This window comes from Sebastes fasciatus, chromosome 23 (genome assembly GCF_043250625.1).
Source record: "Sebastes fasciatus isolate fSebFas1 chromosome 23, fSebFas1.pri, whole genome shotgun sequence".
Lineage (NCBI taxonomy): Eukaryota > Metazoa > Chordata > Actinopteri > Perciformes > Sebastidae > Sebastes > Sebastes fasciatus.
In genome coordinates, this window is record NC_133817.1 from 15,400,258 (window position 1) to 15,419,858 (window position 19,601).

At 40.8% G+C, this 19,601-nt stretch overlaps 1 protein-coding gene across 1 annotated transcript in view; it reads left to right on the top strand.

Annotated features, from left to right (window-relative positions):
- plxna4 (plexin A4) overlaps window positions 1-19,601 on the top strand; it is a 452,991-nt gene that overhangs the window by 156,649 nt on the left and 276,741 nt on the right. The window contains exon 2 of the mRNA XM_074624835.1: window positions 13,306-13,393. The gene's annotated coding sequence lies outside the window, so the exon portion shown is untranslated. The remainder of the gene's footprint in view (window positions 1-13,305; window positions 13,394-19,601) is intronic.

Sequence of the window (19,601 nt, forward strand, 5' to 3'; positions counted from 1 at the left end):
TAAATACAGCTCTTGTGTAATGTTAGTCCCTGAATTAAAAGATCTGTCCATCATTTTGGTTGCAGCAGATTTCAGTCTTGAATTTTGCTGGTGTGGTTTCCCTTTTCTTTGCGTTTGATTCCAAATTGTGCCTTTAAAAAAAAAACACCTACCAAAGCAGTAATTCTTCCAGCTAGAAGTTACACCATAACACTTGTTCTCTATAAGTGTCGTTTTAACTTAAAACTGGACTCCAACAAATGTGTGTCACTTGTTTTAATTCCTATGTAGCACGAGTGGGAGGTGGGTTGATTTGTTGCTTTATGCTCACAGTGGAGAACAAAATGAACAATTGTAGAATTTGCAAAATAAACGGCGAGGGGTTACGCAGTTTGAGCACTCACAATGATGTTTACATGCATTTAAACCTCGACTACAGCCCCTGCTGCATTGCAGTGGATATCCTCCTTTGTACAGTGATGCCATTTCAATCGGGCACCGAGGATTTGTACGTGTGTCCATGTGTTTGCATGCCTCCTGTCTGTGTAGGTGTATCAAATATGTGCCTTTATTTTCAGTGAACGCGGTGCCAGAATCATCAGATTGCCCATGACTAGACTGCCGTGTGGTTTGGATGGCTCTGGCAGGTATTTCATACCAGTTTACATAATTCCTTCTGCATGAAAGCTGTGATGAAGCTATTTCCTACCTCTTATTTGTGACACGACTGCAGACTGAAATATCACCTTTTACTGCGGCACATTATCTCTACCTGGAAGTGCTTAAAAAAGCTCTGCTTTTATGTCACAAAATACTAATTTGCTTCTATATTCACCAACACGGTTTCAACAGTTTATTCCTACTGCGATGTCATTGTGGAATGATCACATGAATTTTCTCCTTGACATTAACCTCTTTTACCCGACGGACCCGGTACCAGATTCGGCTGAGCTGTGTGTTAAAACTCTGCCTTCAAAAACTTCATAAAGTGTTGTGGTGGTCTTTTTTTCCAAATTGTTTCTCTTGACGAGGCCTTAACGCTACTAAAATAACACTCTAAGTGTATTTTGTCCAAACAATGTTTGTTTGGAATTATAAAATCAATGCACGAAATGTTTTTATTTTTACTTGATAGTATTTTTGACTGTTTTTATATTGAATGTACATACTTGACTTTGGATTGTTTTTTGTTACCTTATTTACATTGTCATTGCTTGATCACATTTCATTATTATAGTAAACCTACTCCATTTGGAGTCAAAATTACACAATTTAGTTGTTTTTTTATTGATTTTATACTGTGCACAATGGTAGAATGTGATGACGCACAGGGTAAATGTCATGGCCAAAGGCAAATTATAGGCATCCTGTAGTGGATATCAGCAGTATTTTATAGCCAGATTCCCTTTCAAGAGGTAAAACCCAATTGGCACACTTTGGGTATCCAAGTGGCCAAATGGCAAGTCTGAATCTGAATGAATTCAGTGGCATCTCTGTGCATGGCATCATTGCTATAATGGTGTTATCCACTGTCTAACCTAGAAAACATTTTAGGCGAGGATAAAAATGTAAGTTTTTCCTTTGGTTCATCACAATTTACTCAGGCATAGTAAGAGTCACAATGTTATTTACACTGGGGGATGAATTCTCTGAGGTCTTACCTGTCCATAGAGACCAAGATCATGCATATAGACCTGGTAGTTGTGGAGCTATTCGTGATTTATTTTGTCTGTCTAGGCGAACCACACCTTCCAGCACCCTAAGGCTTAAGAGAACCTTGTACATATACAGTATATTCTCTTTGGTTTGTGCGCTTGGTGCTATTTATTTATTTATTTATTTTATCGTGGAAAACATCACAAGCAATGCCGAGTGGGATTATAAAGTATTACTACGACTACAGCACAAAAGATTCAATGAAGGATTATCAAAGGCGGGGTGGATCCAGGACGAACGCATTAAGGGGGGATTTCTTCAGTGACTGTGACTGCATGTGCAAACAACATCTCGGGCATCCGTTGAGATGCTTTAATAAAGATGCTCTCCTGCATATTGTTTGGCAAACAGGCAGTTTTGTCTGCATGTTATTGTGTTTATCTTGCTGACATATTATAGCAATATGACGTTTTGTTTTCTCCTCATTCATATATTCCCAGCTTTGGTGCAAAAGTATTGTCAAATATAGCAACACTGTATAGTGTTTTGTCTACACGGCGGAGCGTTATTGTTTGTTCACAAAGTGCAACGGTCCCTCTGCCATGCAAAATGAATATGATACAGTCTGCCACTCGTTCCTTATGGTAACACATACAAGCGCTTTCAAGCAGAGTGCGATGACACCGCCGGTTTATGACACGTATTCATGCATGCATAATTACACAATTTACAGCTCTTCCGTCAGAGTTGGGAGACAATGATCAATTTAAAATGTAAATGCGTTCCCTCCGTGTTCAATCAATTAGCAGCGAAAATAACATTTGTGGGTAATTTAATGTTTTCGCTTCCCCTCCTCCTCCTCCTCCTCCTCGTCTTATTACTGGTGCTCATCATGTATCATCATGTATGAGCTGAATCAAGATTAAATGCCATGGACATAGTAAAATACATATATTGTGGGAAGGGAGGATGGGAGGATTAGTCATTCAATTTTCCCATCCGTGTATTTCCGTGTCTGTGATTTGTGTTGTCATGCCCTTTGGAAACTTTCCTGTCTTGGAATATTTAACAAGATGTATTCAGACACATGTCAGGCTGATGTTAAGTGACACGTGTTTGTGTATGCAGACTGTAGTTTGCGCAGAAGGCAATATCCACTTTTCTGGGTTTACTGCAGGTCACAAGACCCAAAATAAATTCCTTACATGCACGAAAACATCCTTGGAAAATACTCAAGCCAAGAATATCAGGACGGATAAATATCACAAGACAAGAATATGTGAAGACGTGGAGCTGCAAAATAAAGCCATAGAGGATATGAACACATTAATTTGGCCAGTGGATGCGTTCCAAAAGGGGAAGCGGAAAGAGGAATAGTGATAATGTGGAACGGTGCCAGTCGATATTGTGCTGAAAGCCCCTGGTCAAGTCGGTGAAAGATGCTGTCGATAGATTACATCCGCAGACGACAGCGATGGATTCTCAGAACCGTCAGTGTTTGTGTGACAAAAAGAGTAGCGGACTGATGAGTGAAATACAAGTGCCCTCTCATACTAGACTGTCTGGCTCAGTCTACCTCGCCTTGTGAAAGAGACGAAGACACTGTTATCATTTTGTTGGCGGCGAGAAGGACTCGGGGCCGTGACAGTAGGCTGCAGGGCGCCGCTGTGGCTGACCCGTCCCGCTACCATTGGACATGGCAGCTCTTATCAGCAGCTGTTTGGACATGGAAGCAACTAGTGATGAGAGGGAGCTCTCTGACTGCTGTTCAACCTAGAGGTTCTATATATACAGGATTCAGAGCATTAATATACCAGCAAACAACTATTTGCTATGTTAAGATATAGAGTAATAATGTCTACCAGAGCAGAGAATGAAGTCGCTCTCCCTCTGTGTGTGTTGTAATGCAAGCTTCTCTGTGCTTTGTTGACATCACCGGGCCGGCCGCACACACGCGCCTTTTTGTGCATGTTAGTGTTTGTGAGCGTGCCCCACTGGCTAGCTCATGGTCACCGCTCTGCACTGCTCTCATACGATGGTTACGCCGTCCCAACCCACGTGACATCATCGTGGGAGCGACCCTCCAGTTCCCCCTCAGGTAAACACTGTTAGCTATTTCAACACTGTTGCCGTTGTTTGCACTGTTAAGCTCCAGTTATACTAACCAGTTATACTCTGCAAGGATGGCCACACGGACATGAACTGACGTGGAATCGTGACAAGGAAGCGTTTGGATCTTTTATACCCCATGCGGATTCTTCCTCACGGCAAACTGACATGGAGCTCCTCAAAGTTCTCCACTTTTGCTTCTGATCCGCGTTACCCGTTACCTCCAGTCTGCTGCACAACAGTCCGAAGTGCTTCAGAGCCAACCGACCTCCAAACCTTTACTTTCTGCTTCCTGTGCTGGCAGTGGACGTAAAGGAGATACTAGGCGGTTAGAGTGAAGATGGATGTTAAAAGACTAACTATATGCTCCCTTTGAGCCTGATTCCATTTTATCACTTTATGTTTGATTCCCTTGGCTCTTTGCATGTATAATATGTGTCCCCAGTTTCCAACCCCCTGACCATCTGCAGTGCCCATCCCAAGAGCTCAATTCTGGAGGGACAGAGAGAGGCACCGTGGGGGTGGCTTGGTCTGGATCTCCGTGGACGTGAAGCTCGGATCTCTGGAGAAATGGCTGGCAAAACATTGACTCACCTGGCCCTGCAGTGTGTTGGTACAGACACACACACACACACACACACAGCTATGAGTACAGACAGACAGGCAGCTGCTAGCCTGACGGGGAGGCTGATGGAGATGATACACGGATGAATAAACACACACATGACATGATGGAATAAAAACTGAAACACACATTTACACAAAAAAGCAGTAAGTCATCAATATGCAAACTAACTAATTATATGACTGAGTGACATATTCAACGCACCCGTCCGTCCGTCCACCCCCACGCACACACCCACACACACACAAGATATCCAGAAATGTCAGCTTCAATATAATTTACTATCCAGTAGCTCGCAAAACAGACAGAAAATTGAAAACCTATTTACAATCCAAATCAATGGGATATCAGAGTGTCATTCGTTGCGTCCATACAGCACATAAAACTTCATTAGCTCGGCGACACGCTAATAGATTTTCGACGAAAATGAGATATCATGGATGAGGCTGACATATCCAGTGTTTTGGTGTGATTTAAACCAGGAGGAATTAAGAGAGAGTGAAGGCAATGGGCATGCACTTTTATGAAGATGGACACACTAAATCCGGCGTCACCTTTGGCAGCTCATAAATATTATCATCCCCTGGGGTAGAAATTACTTATAAATTGACCATAAAACGGATATATACATGCTTTGTGTATGTGATTTAGCAGCCTTCAGCATTGAGGGATATACAGTGACAGATGTGTGATGAATGTCTATTATGTGGGTGATACAGTGTGTGTGTGTTGGGGCTTGCAGGGGAAAATGGGAAGACCCCCGGGATCAGCGTACCACCGTGGGGTGATCTCTGTTTCCCCACAGGCTTAAGATAAACCATGTACAGCTGTGTTTAGAGGGGTTCACTGAGTTAATTCAAAAAGGACACAGGGACGCAATGCAGGCTCATGTGTAGCCACACACACCCACAGTCCACACACACACACACACACACAATTTTAGGCAAAGATGAGGAGAGCTGCTGAAATAACAACGTGCCAGCTGGCAACAGGATCCGCACAGACACACACGCGCACCTCCCTCCAACCCACTTGACTGCATTAAAAAAGGGAGGCTTCATCAAAGCTATTCATGTTGCCTCCATAAGTCATCATCTCATTTGCAAGACAAATGGGGAAGTCAGATTGGTCAGTGCATTTTAATAAAGAGCCGAGCGCCGAGCTATAGCGTCCTCCTCCTCTCCTCCTCTGCCCTCGCAGACGCAGGCTTTTTCACACAGCACGACCACGGTTACTGAACTCTTAATGGACAAAACATTTACATTTATGCTTTGACGCCTACGTCTCGGAGTCAGTCTGACCACTATGGCACGCCTTCAGCTGGTGCAAAGTGCGGCTGCACGAAAAAAAAAATCATACCATATTACTCTGATTTTAATTGCATTGTCATTGCACTACCAGTGAAATTTAGAGTTTACTACAAGATGTTACTTTTTGTTTTTAAAGAGTTGAACGGGCTAGTATATCCAGCGTGACCTTTTACACCCCTACAGTCCTCCTAGAACACTGAGGTTATCGGATAAGCTGCTGCTTTCCATCCCTGATTTGAGGCATAAAAGTGTCCGTGCCTTTTCCATGGCCGGGTCCAAGTTGTGGAACATGTTCGATCAAATGCTTCAAATCCAGGCTAAAAATCCACTTCTTTCTTCTGTCTTTTGTTAAATATGTCAATATGCGTTTTGGTCAATGTGTCATTTGTCAATATGGGTTGTTTTGAAACTGACTTGACTTGACCTGTATAACAATAACCTGGCAGACCCTGTTGCCTTTTGTCACTATATACTTCTAATTCAGTAAAATTAACATGTATTTTTGTATCAACGTCAGCCAAAAACCGGTAGTAGGATTATATGTCTTGGCTTAATGTTCTGTAAATCTGAAACTAGGTTTGCATTTTGTCTGATATAATTAGAAATAACTACAAGAATGAACTTTTAACCTCAACTTTTAAGATAACATGGATAAAATGTTCAGAGAAATGCAAATTCGAACATATACAATTCCACAACTGGACAAACCTCATCCACTGAAAAAGATCTTGTGATACTAATGAAAGCTGTAAAACAGCTACTAATGGATGTTGTGGTCAGATTGTTTTGCCAACAGCTGTTTCCAAGATTAAGAATGAACTTTTGAGCTCAACTTTTAAACTAACAGTCTTTAAAGGAACAGTGTGTAACATTTTCGGGGGATCTATTAGCAGAAATATAATATAATATTCATAACTAGGTTTTCATTAGTGTATAATCACCTCAAGTGAAGTACGCATTGCAATACCCCATGTTGTTTCGCCATGTTTCTACAGTAGCCCAGAATGGACAAACTAAACACTGGCTCTCGTGCTAAGAGCCTTTAATGTTTTTACGTTACCTGAAGGCCACCGTAGTTCTCCGACACGCTTGTGAAACTGCAGTAACGTGAGCGGGAGAGTGCAAAACTGTGGTACCGCCAGCCGCCGTCTGACTTCCGTTGCTCCTAAAGTAGTGTTATTACGGTAAGGATGGCCTCTGAGTGAGGCGAGCGGCGTTACCACGGATTTACACTCGACGGCTCACATTACCGCAGTCTTGAAAGGGAGGCTTGAGCGGAGGGGTACTCAGATGGTGGCAATCTGCAACCACACACTGTACCTTTAATTTACAGTAAGTCTAAATCTTGACTTTCATTTTGTCTGAAAATATGCCTCAAACACCAGGAATAACTACAAAAATGAACTTTAATTCTCAACTTTTTAGATAACATGGTTAAAATATTCCGAAAAATGCAAATTCGAACATGTACAATTCCACAACTGGACAAACCTCATCCGCTGAAGAGGATCTTGTGATACTAATGGAAGCTGCAAAACAGCTACTAATGGATGTTGTGGTCAGATTGTTTTGCCGACAGCTGTTTCCAAGATAAAGAATGAACTTATGATATCAACTTCTAAGACAACAGGGACTAGAAGTCTTTAATATGCTCAGAAAAATGAGGAAAATCATGTGACTGACAGCAAAAGAACATACTGGACCTTGCGGTTAGATTGTTCTGCTGAGCACCCCTCATGTGTTCCATAAAGTTGACCTGGCACCAATATTACTGTTGTTTTAACCCACAGAGAGAACAATGGACATTAAAATATTTTACTTTAATACCATGCCTGACATGCATGTACATTTTATACTTATCTGATCAATATGTTTTAACCACTACAAATTAAACGTAAAGACAAACCTGTTTGTCCTTGAATTAATCTATGCTCATGCAACACACAGATAGGACGGAGCTCCTATGATAAAACATAATTATACAGACCCATTAAGCATGTTTGATCTACACATGGACTGGTGACCTTAACATTAATTTCATGAGGTCACGCGATCCTGACCCTTCGTGGAATGACTATTGTCACTGTAGATTGCAGCACTATTGATTTGCGGGTGCTCTGAAAGCTATCTGATATTGAGATCCACAGACTGTTGATTTAGCGCCACACTTGTGTTGAATAATTAAATGAAGCCAATAGGTTTGTTGATATCTACGCATTTTCATCCTTCAAATGACTCCGAGAGATACCCTCAGAGTCTGTGACAAGGACTTAAGTAAAATAAATGAACACAGATCTGACACATGCTGAAATCAATGGCCTGTCAGATGGTGATTTGGGTAAATAGCGACCACCCCCAAACACACAGCAATTGTTGATTTATTGTGTGAATTGATTTACAAGGGGTCAGTCTTCCATAGAGGTGACATTGGACTTTTAGACCTTTGTGTTTAGTTGTTTACAAATGTGGAGGTCCCAAAGCTTCCAAAGATACCAGGCTGAATTTTGGGGAAAACTGTGTACAAAGATACACCAGACTTAATATGTCCATTTGATGTAGGCCATTATTAGCCATCATAGCTCCAATGAAGATATAACATGTGTGCACACAGTGTGGAAAGAAAACTTTTCTAACGAGTTTAAGTAACCTAAAGGCAAAGTAACCCTTACGAAAAAGTAGTATACTACTCAAGTAAAGTTCAAGTATATTGTCCCCAAGTAAACTTTATGTAGTAAGTATAATATCAATGTACTAGTACTTGTAAGTGTACTGCTTCATTACTTCTTGGGACTAAATTGGCCCACTTTTTAGTTCATAAAGGTATACTTTAAAGTGTAAAAATAGTATATTTTGAGTAGCCTACACAACTAGTTTACATCGAAGTTTTATTTTGTACTGCAACTATACTAAAGGTATACAGATAGTTTACTAGTTTAATACTTGTAGTCCACTTTGTAGTTTATGAAAGTACACTTTAAAGTGTAAACTACTAGTTTTTATACTGCAGGTATACTTACGTGTAGCCCACTTTATAGTTTATGAAAGTATACTTTTCTTATACGTATTGCTCCCTTTGCTATTTGACTTTATGTTTTGTGATGATAAAAAAAACAATTTCTCGCATGACTACACGGTGAACGGAGAATCCCAAAACGTAGAAAATTCTTGATGAATTTAATTAAATGAATTACAAAACATCCGTTAACAAACTCTCAAACACTTTAATAGGCTATAAAAGTAAGCACAACTACAAGCTAAGTATTCTTTTTCTGTATAGGCCTATAAGGCAAGAATACTTAATTAAACTTTTCTTAAGTATATCTCAATGAAAAGATAAAGTACAAGTATAAGCCAAGTATACTTAGACTTTACTGTATACTTGTCTGTATAAGCCAAGTATACTATAGTATAGTTGTATTGAGTATATCTTTGATAAGTATATAAAAAGTACATATACTCTCTTATTTTAAGTTTAAAAGACGTATACTAATGGCACTCTTGAATAAACTTATTTTTGGTAAGGGAACACTTGCAAAGTTATATGTCTGCAGGCTCATTTATACATTTTTATCAGGCATGTTTGTATAAAATGTTCTTCCATAAATCAATAAGCTATATGTTTGAGATATACCATAGCTAAATATACCTATAATTTAATCACATGTATGTGTATGTATCATTTTACAATGTTTATTCAATTTGCAGTAGCTTCGAAAGTGGGCTTTTAATCACTGACGCAAGAAGAGTAGGCTACACAGGTGGGCGTGATTGCAGTCACATGACTCCAGGTCCAAGGTGCCACTAATTAGTGCTACTACTGTATGACAGCTTCCTGTTTGTTTACAATAATTAAGTTGCTTAAACCTCGTCGTTGTTTACTTTAACGCCTTAACTCGAGTTTAAATAAGTGCTAAAGATGCATTTGAACGAAGGAGTTTACTTTTTTTGACAGACAGCTGTGGGAAATATTCCAGGTGAGTCAGTATAAGTTACTGTTGGTGGCTGCTTTCTGGTTCTTTCCATGTTAGGCTATTATCCCTTGCACAGTAAGCTACTTCAGCTAGTTACATGCAACCTAAATAAGCTGTATTAATGCCAGTGTTTTGCTGTTCTTTTTCGCCTTTAAAATGGTATTTCGAGGAACCTATAATATATATCACTTGTAGTGGCCGAGCATGTTTTAAAAGTAGCATACTGTTAGCTAGCTACATGATGAAACTTTCTGCCAAAGAGTATAGAAGCAAAAGAGAGGTCACTCCAGTGAATTTTTGACAACAGCTGCCGCCATTTTGGACTGTTTATTTGTTTATTTTTTTTTGTTTATTTATTTTGCACGATTTAAGACTACACAACATAACAAAACAAATAAATGAATAATATACAGTGCAGGAAGAGGCAAAAAAACCCACTGGGCTTATCTGAAGCCTCCACCTAGAGACAAAATTAATATAAAGAAATAATATGACTACATAATAGTGATAACAAACAATTAGGACAAGATATATAATAACAACAATAACAATACAGTAAATGTATCAAAAAAAGATAAGTGTGTGTTGCGTGGAAGTGTATGGTTAGTGTTTGTGAGAAGGATATTGATTTAAATATCTATAAAGACTTCTGGGCAATTGTAACCAAACAACATTGTGAGTGGGAAAAAATAAAAAACAGACTCAATTTTAATTATAGATAAATCCTTAGAATATGATTTTTTTTTACCACTGAAAATAATATAGTTGGTTTTTTTTATATTAAAGGATGCTTATTATATTTACAATGTATTATTTTTCAACACAGGCTATTTTGGAAGAATATGAGAATAGAATAGAAATAATGTTGTTTTTACTTTTGTACAGCACTGTAGGTGGACGTTTTACTGGTGTCTGGTAGGTAGTTGCTTTCAGTTCACAATGGCAGAAGCGTAGCTCTACTGCTGGGCGCTGATGTTGCAATGGAACAATTTACATTCAATTCTTGTTCTTTGTTTCATCATCTTGGTCCTCCTTCTCCTCCCAAGAGACCAAGGATCATACAAAGATGACCTATATTCCTGTGAAACTGCTAGAGGTCACAGTAGGTCTCCATCATGTTTCTATTCCTTTCATATAGGCTTTACCTACACACATATATCACTAGCATGGATGCTTTATGAGGCAGCAGCTCATTGTAGCTCTTATCTGACTTGACGTCCAGTTTCTTGTGATGTTTGTGTAACATTTGTAGGTTTTTTACAGTTGTTCTTGTAAAACATTTTGTTCAAATGCAAGAAAAAGTGAACAATGTATTGTGGTCATGAAATGGCCACAGAGCAGTTCCAGTGAAGCACTTTGTCTCTTGGTGTGTATTTGTCAGTGTCAGTGTCAGTGGCTGTGAGGTTTCTTTGGCCTGTAGGTGGGGCTCTGATGCAGTGTTTCAAAGCGAGGAACCCCTATGGAAGTGAGATCAGGGAGGGAGAGAAGGAGGGAAAGGGTGACGGAGGGAGGGAGGGAGAGGAGGATGCTGCAGCAGCAGCAGCCACAGATCCCCCCCAAAAAGACCCCTCCGAGTGTACACTGCTTCTCTGAGGAATATAGGATAAACGGTCAGGAGGGGCATGCGCATTTTTTCATTAAGTTTTCATTGAGCCCATTGCCAAATCCACAAACCATCCATCCTGTCATTGATTGTTTGAAATACTAATATTACAGGCCAACTTTAATTTGAAAGCTATCTCATGAGATGGAAATAAAAGAAACCTCAACATTGTGCACAATATTTAGTCCATGTTGATGGATTTGTTTTGAATTGTCCTCATATGAAGATAAAGTAGGAAACAGGTATTCTTCCTGTACCCCCACACCGCTTATTTGGTTAAAGACATGATTACATAATTAGGCCTTTTAGAATATTAATTGCTAAAAATGTGTGTGTGTGTGTGTGGGGGGGGCGGGGGGTATGCACTCCTGAAGCATGCTAAAAGATCATCAAAGAACAAGAAATGCTGATTCTAATCCCCCTACAACTATGCAAGTGTCGTAATTATGTCGTTGTGTTGCCTAATCTCCATCTTTAAATGATCCTGCGATTAGATATTCAAATCCTATGATCTGATCATTTCACCCTGCGCATTGTAGCACAGCATTTGTGTAAATTCCCCTTTGGCATTGCTAAAATCCCATTCTCAACGGGATGAATGCATTGCATAAACCTCTTTTTTTTTTTCAACAAAGCATAAGCCATATTTAAAAGCTCACATCTGTCTTGTTTTCTTGGGGTGAAAAAAAATACCCATCAAATGGGGGTGGAGAAATTTAAAATCAACTTCTTAAAAGTGGTCAAAGATGTTAAAAATGTGCATCATCATCTTTATTATTATTCATATTATTAATATATATATGTATGTGTATATACTGCATTATATATATATTTTACTCATTTATTTTCTTTTTGTTTTGTTTTTGTTCCCCCTATGCTCTACACATAAAAGGAAGGATGTCTGTATGTGTTTAAGAGTAGATATATGTCATATATGACCATCTAGCCTCATTCAATGCCAAACACACACCCATTATCGAAACATCACACACACACACACACACACACACACACACACACACACACACACATTCTTCAACCTGCTTTTATCCCCTTGTGTTATTTTAGTTTAGTTTAGTTTTGTAATCACTTTATAACATAGGAAAAAAAGAAAAGTGCATCGGACACTATGGTGGAATTGTCACCAAATTAGATCATAAACGTGATTATGGTGATATTTTTGTTTTTTATATTGCCCATTAATGCGCACTAAGCCTCTTTAGGTTTAGGGTAGTTGCCAGGGACTTAAAAATGCAACCCAAACGCACCCCCCTCCAGACCCATCAAATGGGGTGTGAAGATGTTAAAAACATTAAAATCAACTTCTTCAAAGTGGTCAAAGATAATAATGCATTGGACACTATAGTGAAATTGTCACAAAATGAGATCATAAACGTGATCATGGTGATATTGTTGTCTTGCATAGTGCTCATTAATGCACACTAAGCCTCTTTAGGTTTAGGGTAGTTGCCAGGGACTTAAAAAATGTAACCCAAACTACAGCCCCCTCCAGACCCGAGATGTTACTGCAGGATCTTTGGTAAAAAAACAGTCGCCTTTTAGCATCGGGCAAATCCACTCGGTCCACTCCCGAGCCTCAAGATCCTCCACCAAGCTGCACACTCCTCTCTCTCTCTCTCTCTCTCTCCCTCCCTCCCTCCCTCTCTCCCATTCGCACTCCGCTGCAGCACCCTCAGCACCTCAGTTGAGCAGGAGCACCGCACTGAGTCACATCTATACACACACACAGCACGCACAGCACAGCACGCACAAGCCTCCTGCGGTATCCCATACAGGCGCTTTTCCAACCTGCATACAGAGTGCGTCCTCACCGTGGAATGGGAGGTGCAGCGTCCGGCTCTCAGAGCGCACAGAGCGGCGTAGTAAGCTCCTGCTGATCGGGTGGATGCCGCTGGAAGTCTGCTGTATTGCTATTTCTTTTTCCCCCCCTTCCTTCGCAAGGAATCGCCTTCTTCTAAACTACACCTTCTACTCTACTCGGGATTTAAAAGTGGACAAGCCGTTTTGATCAGGATCTAACATTATTCTAAGCTTTTTTTTTTGCTCTGGACCGTGCCTCTTATCCGCAGTGTCGATGCGGCTGCTGCAGCTGTGAAGTGATATCTGCAATAGATTACAGGTAAGGACAAAAACGGCGTTAGTTCTGCACAGCCAGGACTGTTTTGTAGGGTGATTTGGTGCCATTATAGGCAGGGCTTTTGGGTGGTGAGTGTGAGGTGGCCACTGCACCAGCCAGGTGATGGGAGGCGTGTTGCACCTGTTCTATATGCCCTGCATGCGCACTCCGGCGATCGGGCGGGTTTTTACCACACCGAACCTGTCCATTTGGATCAGAATTGCAGAACATTTTAATTACCTTGCTATTTCTTTCAACTTGGGACCCTTTTATTGACTGGATTTCCTTCCTTTCATATCATGCATGCCCTTCATATCCACTGTAAGCCACACACACACAGAGAGACAGAGAGAGAGAGAGAGAGAGAGAGAGCTGCATGCATGCCCAAATGTGTGCTTGTTCCTCTTGCAGCTTTTAACTGAAGGTTAAAAGCTGAGATATTTGGTCGGGGATTCCGCGTCGGATTTACGCAGTGCCTCCAGGGATAAAGTGTAGTGCGTGTATAGGACCAGCATTTAGAGGCGTGTGTATAGAAGCATGGACTTGCATTTGGGATTTCAGTGGTGGTGGTGGTGGCTGGGCTCTAAATCATGGAACAAAATGATCAGATACTCTATACCACGCATGGTTTGGTCAGGATGCATAAGCAGCTGTAATTTGGTGACATGTTAGAATTAAAAGGTTGATTGTGAATATGGTTCTTTTAGAAAAAGTTATTTTTGGAGCATCTTTAAAGGGATCCACTTTTTGTATAAAGCCTGAAACTATTCATGCATACAAGCCTTACTAAACTGGGTTCTTTATATTATCAGGGTTTCATAGTTGGACTGTCACTATGAATTATTTCTCATATTTCTGCCTTTTAAACATCTCCTTGTAGCCAGTGAGTGTCTATATTTCTTTAGATATCAGTGTATAGCCTCACATTTATCATTTAAGAGGTGTGTGACTGTTTTGTAATTCGTGGAAATGGCACGTTTGCGTGATAACAGGCGCATTCCCCCCCCCTGTGGCTTCCAGGATCACTGGGATGCATCTCCTCTCAGAGCTTTTGAACTTGACCAATGTGGCTCAGACAGGGCTTGACTTTAGGGACGCTCAAGTTAACAGAAAACATGGTACTGTAATATCTCTACAGAGAGCGTTTCTCTGTGGTAAGGCGAGCTACTGAGTTTTATGTGACTTTATCTGAAATCATATTTTATGATACAATCCCAAAGGGTCACATGCTGTGTCTGATTTAAGGTGAAACTTATTGTTTTATTATTATTTTAGCAATTTTTTTGCTTTGATACAGTAGTAAAGAAGACAAGAGAGACAACTATGTGTGAATTTTTTGCATTTTCATCTTCACTATTTTCATAAATGCCATTCAAGTCCAAGCCAAAATACAGTTCAACTTGGTGACTTTGATTTTCTGAGATGATTTAGAGGTATTTGGATTCACTATAGATCACCTTCCTCTTGTTTGCTCCGCACTCTTCCCTGTGTTGGAGTTGTAGAGTAAGCCAAGTGATGTGGTGATGAGCAATCATGAGTAATTCTTCCCTGAATGTTTAAGACATGTGTTCTGTTTACGGTATCTTACTTCATTGTCAACACTTTGCTTTTTGCCTCTCTCGTTGTACACAAGGTTGACCGCCCCCCCCCCCTTTGGCACAGCGTATATCTTGTGTGTCATTTCCTGGAATCGGTTGTCGTTAATACTTGAATGGGAAGGTTTGTTGGAGCGTGAGCTGATTTCTAGACATTAAGCGTGACGAGTCGGGAGTCAGGGACCTACTTTGTCTCTTTCCTGCTCCATCGCTCCCCCCCTTCTTCCTCACCTCCCTTCCTCCCACCCCTCTCTTGCACCTCATGTTCAGAAAACAGCTGCTCGAGCCGATGCGAAATGCAGATCCCCTAGTACAGCAGCCACACTGAGCACTCTGAGCCCCTCTGCCGGCTTCTTCCTCCCTCTATCCACCTGCACTCCAGACTCAATGCATCAATTCAGCGTCGCCCCCTCCAAAAAGGCTCTTTATGTTAACTCTTAATGTACACCATTGTGTTATGGCTGTTGCACAGATCTCTCGCAAGCACTGTGATGATACAAATTGAGGTGTGTGGGTTATTTTCAACAAAAGGATTACACACTTGTGTTTAGTGCACTGAGTCCTGAGAGCGTGGCTGAGGGGGACGAGGCTATATCCTGGAAAAGCCATGAGGGGCAGTGTGGCTTCACAGGCTGGTACAATGGATAGATTGATCCCATATACGAGGTGTTCCTTGACATCAAGCTAGATTTTGTGTGTGTGTGTGTGTATGTGTGATGTGTTTATTGGATAATGAATCAAAAGATACATATGTTTAGTAACCAAATTTTCCAAAGAGGATGTTTTGTAGCATTTACTTATGTTTAGATGTGGTGAAAAACATTTTGATATTATTGGATTTCATGCTTTGTTCGTTGAGAGAATCTGCACCCAGGGTTACTCAGATGGTTATTTGACACATGGTGAAAGCAAACTTGACAAACAAACATTAGATACTGCTGGGGTGATGTGTGGTTTATCAGTTGCTGTTTAACTGTGTGAGTTGTGAGGTAAAGGAGAGTAGGTGAAGTGTTTTTACTGCAGGCTGAAGCTCCTCTGCTCATCTGTGTCAGTGTGACTGTGGCTGGCTCGACTTGTGTGCATGCTTTTCAATGTTAATGTGTATCTTACTCGATGTGCTTACAGGATGTGCATACGAGTGTGTGTGTGTTCTGCTGCTGTCAAGGTCTCAAGGGAGAGACATTTAGTTCCTGAGCAGTTTGATAACCGTATCTCATCTCTGTCTTGCCTCCTTGTCCTTTCACCAAATTTCAGCTCCGTTCTAAACTCTTACAGGGCTGTAATAGCACTTGGCACCGTTCAGTCTCCCTCCCTCTCTCTCCCCGTGCGCTGTCCATCAACGCCTGCCTATAGGAATTGGAACAGCAGCCTTTATCGGCCTGTAAGCACCACCTCACATTGACATACTACCCCCTGTCTGTTGGCCAATGTTACGGCTACAAGGCTGCAGTTTGGACCCGGAGAGTGCGGCCCTGTCAATATTATGGCTCTCTAATGGATAAACTCTCACTCCAACCTTGGCACTAAAGACATTCATTACATTTTGGGGGCGGTGCACTTTACAAGAATAAGCTCCATAGAAAATCTGTGCAATGTGTTCACGTCAAGGGGGTAGGAAACTGTGAATGAATATGAATTGGGAAGATTCTCCATAGTGATATAAATGCCTGGTAGCAGTGTAGGCAGCAGAAGTGTGTTTTGTGTGTGTGTGGGTGTGAATGATGCATCTGTGACTGGCCTGGTGAGGCCCTATATGAATACTCGGGTCACAGAGATGTATCGTCATGTCAGACTGAATGATGTGTCTGTGGATTGGACCTGAATGGAGCTCTCTGTTTGTTCCTCGTTCTCTTTTCTGTTGCTCGCTTTTTCTCACTTGATGTCTCTCTCTCTCTCTCTTTTTTCCTCTCTCACTCACTCACTCTTTCATTACACACACACACTTAAACCCCTCCGGGCTGTGACAGGACTACCAGACGCAGGCTAGTGCCCAATTAGACCCCCCCTTCCTCTCCCATGCCGCCAAACGCCACAGAGAAGATTGCAAATTGTGTTTCCGTGTTACCAACTGTTCTTCACACCATAATCGGTCTCCCATATTTTAGGACAGTTAGACACATGATTCTTTAACAATGACTGCTGGGCTAACCTACAATTGAATATATAATTTTTTGGGGGTGCTACTCCTTCTCCACAATTGGTTTATTTGGAAACTCATAACGTTTTTTGTTTAGGATTACGATTAAGGCCAATATGATAATCACAATTATTTATCACGATTATTCGTCGATTTTAGGGACAAAATTATTTTATTGCACTTTCCCATTGAATTAAAGAGAGCACTGCTTTCACTTCCATGTTGTGCTACCTTCCTGTTAATGTACAAATCTTTGCATCATAATAAGACTTGAAATAAGGTTCTTCTTCACCTGAATTCAGTGCATTTTCGTATTGCCCGTGTGCTCTCTGTTAAAATGAGTAATACCTAGTAGGGCTGGGACGATACACCTATCTCCCGATTCGATACTATCACAATACTTGTATTGCGATTCTACAAGAATTGCGATTCGATATTATGATTTTTTGCTATTTTTGTTAACTTTTTTAACGCTAGACCATGGGAAAAAGTTGAATCATACATGTCTAGGGACTTTTAATTTGGAAAATATGTAAATTAATACAGTAACATTTTTTGATTTTCAGCATGTATGTAGTCAGAGATGTCCTAAAGTCAAATATATCAGTCATTATTTATTAAATTTTTTCCAGCAACCCAAAAATTAAAGAATAAAGACATTTCCCTCACAAATTATTGGTATTTTCTTTTTTAATTTATGGTCTACATGTAATGTTTTATACTTCTGGTGAATATAATCCAATCAATCTTATTTCCAAATATGTATTTTGTGTATACAGTTCCCTTTGTTAACACCTTATTCTGAAAACCGGACAAAGTCACACATGTATACTTCTGCTAACTTCACCAAGTCCGTTGCTAGGTCTTCCGTCAGCTCCGTTCTCTTTATACATCCCTGGTCAGCTCCAGAGATGAGAGTGACGGCTGACTTGACCGCATGTCACCAAAATACAATAACGTTTCCTGTCCATGAGAGAGTTAGCAAGCAGCTTTAGTCATGATGTCTAGCTCTGCTTTTCCTGGCAATGTGTGAAACCCAAAGTGTTTCCATACTTTACTGGATGTGTAGTGTTTACCACTTTGGATTTAAAATGTGAGGGTGCAGGTCGTATCCACGCTGACCCTCCGCTGTTTATGTCGTTGCGGCCGGCTTCGGTTTGTTTTGGTTGACGGATACAGACCACGTTACTCACACTACAAAAATAAAAGCGGTAACTTCCTTCTACCTCCGCATAGACTCAAATGAAGCAAATGTATCAATTCTGGCATTAAAAAACGATTTCCAAATCGTAGAAAAAAACTCAATCCCGCAAATCCCACCCCTAATAACTGGAGTAACATTTTGAATTGTAGCCATTCAGTTACAGTACAGTAATCTTAGACCAGTCCTTGCCACATAAAACCTCTGTCTTTGTTATCTTGTCTGTATGAACTTGACCTTAGAGCAGGCTTCAAACTTGGTGTGCGATGTAAGATTCAAAAGTCTATTATGTTTTAGTTGACATTTCATTAGAAAGATGGTATCACTGACTGACGGCTTGATGATCTAAATTACAATTCTGGGGGGGGGGGGGGGGGGGGAGTATTCTATGGTACATTAAGAGAGTAATTGCTTACAAGTGTGTAATTAACCCTTTGGTATTGCACCAAGGAGCTGCATATTGATGTTTGCTGCAGCAATGACAGCAGAGATCTGAAGTGAGGATCTCCAAACAATAGGCGTTGTGAATTCTATAGGGAGAAATCAATACGCGTCAGCATCCAATTTAATGAGAACCTTTGTTCTCGTCTGAATAGTTTACTCAGCATATGTGTGACACCTACAGAGAAGATACATATATATGTGTGTGTGTGCGCATATATCCTGCTGTTAGGAACTTCTTCTTTTTTCATCTTGGCAGCCAGAGTCCCATTAAGCTGTCACGTGCCTTTATAATGGGGCCCAATACATGTACATGCTACTATATCACAGTCGCGCCACTTTTATTTTCTCCCTCCAGCCTTCTCTCATGCTTCCTTTCATCTTTTTTCTCAATCCTTCTCTCTCGTTGACTGTTTCTGCCTCCGGCTCTCGTGTCCCGTATCTTTTCTGCCTCACTCTAAGCTGCCAAGCACATAACTTTATCTGTTTGTGTGTGTGTGGGGTTGGGCAAGACTGTAGTGACATTGGAATGACCTATGAGGCAGGGTATAAAGTGAGAAGGAGACATTTGGATGTCGCTGTTTTAGATGGGAATCAGGGAGATGTGAAAAAGGCCCCAGCATATCAGCGGGTTTTGCCAGACTGCTCCTTTTGATAAGAGCGCATTAAGCGTTTCTCCCAGGTCGCTATGATTCATATGGAGCCGTGAGTCTGATATATAAACAGCTCTCTTTGATGCAGCGGCAGGTGACACGCTGTGGCATATTGGCTCTTATGTTTGTGTGTGCCAAGCCGAGCATGACAAGCCGTAAATTAGTTTTGTTTCAGATGCATGAA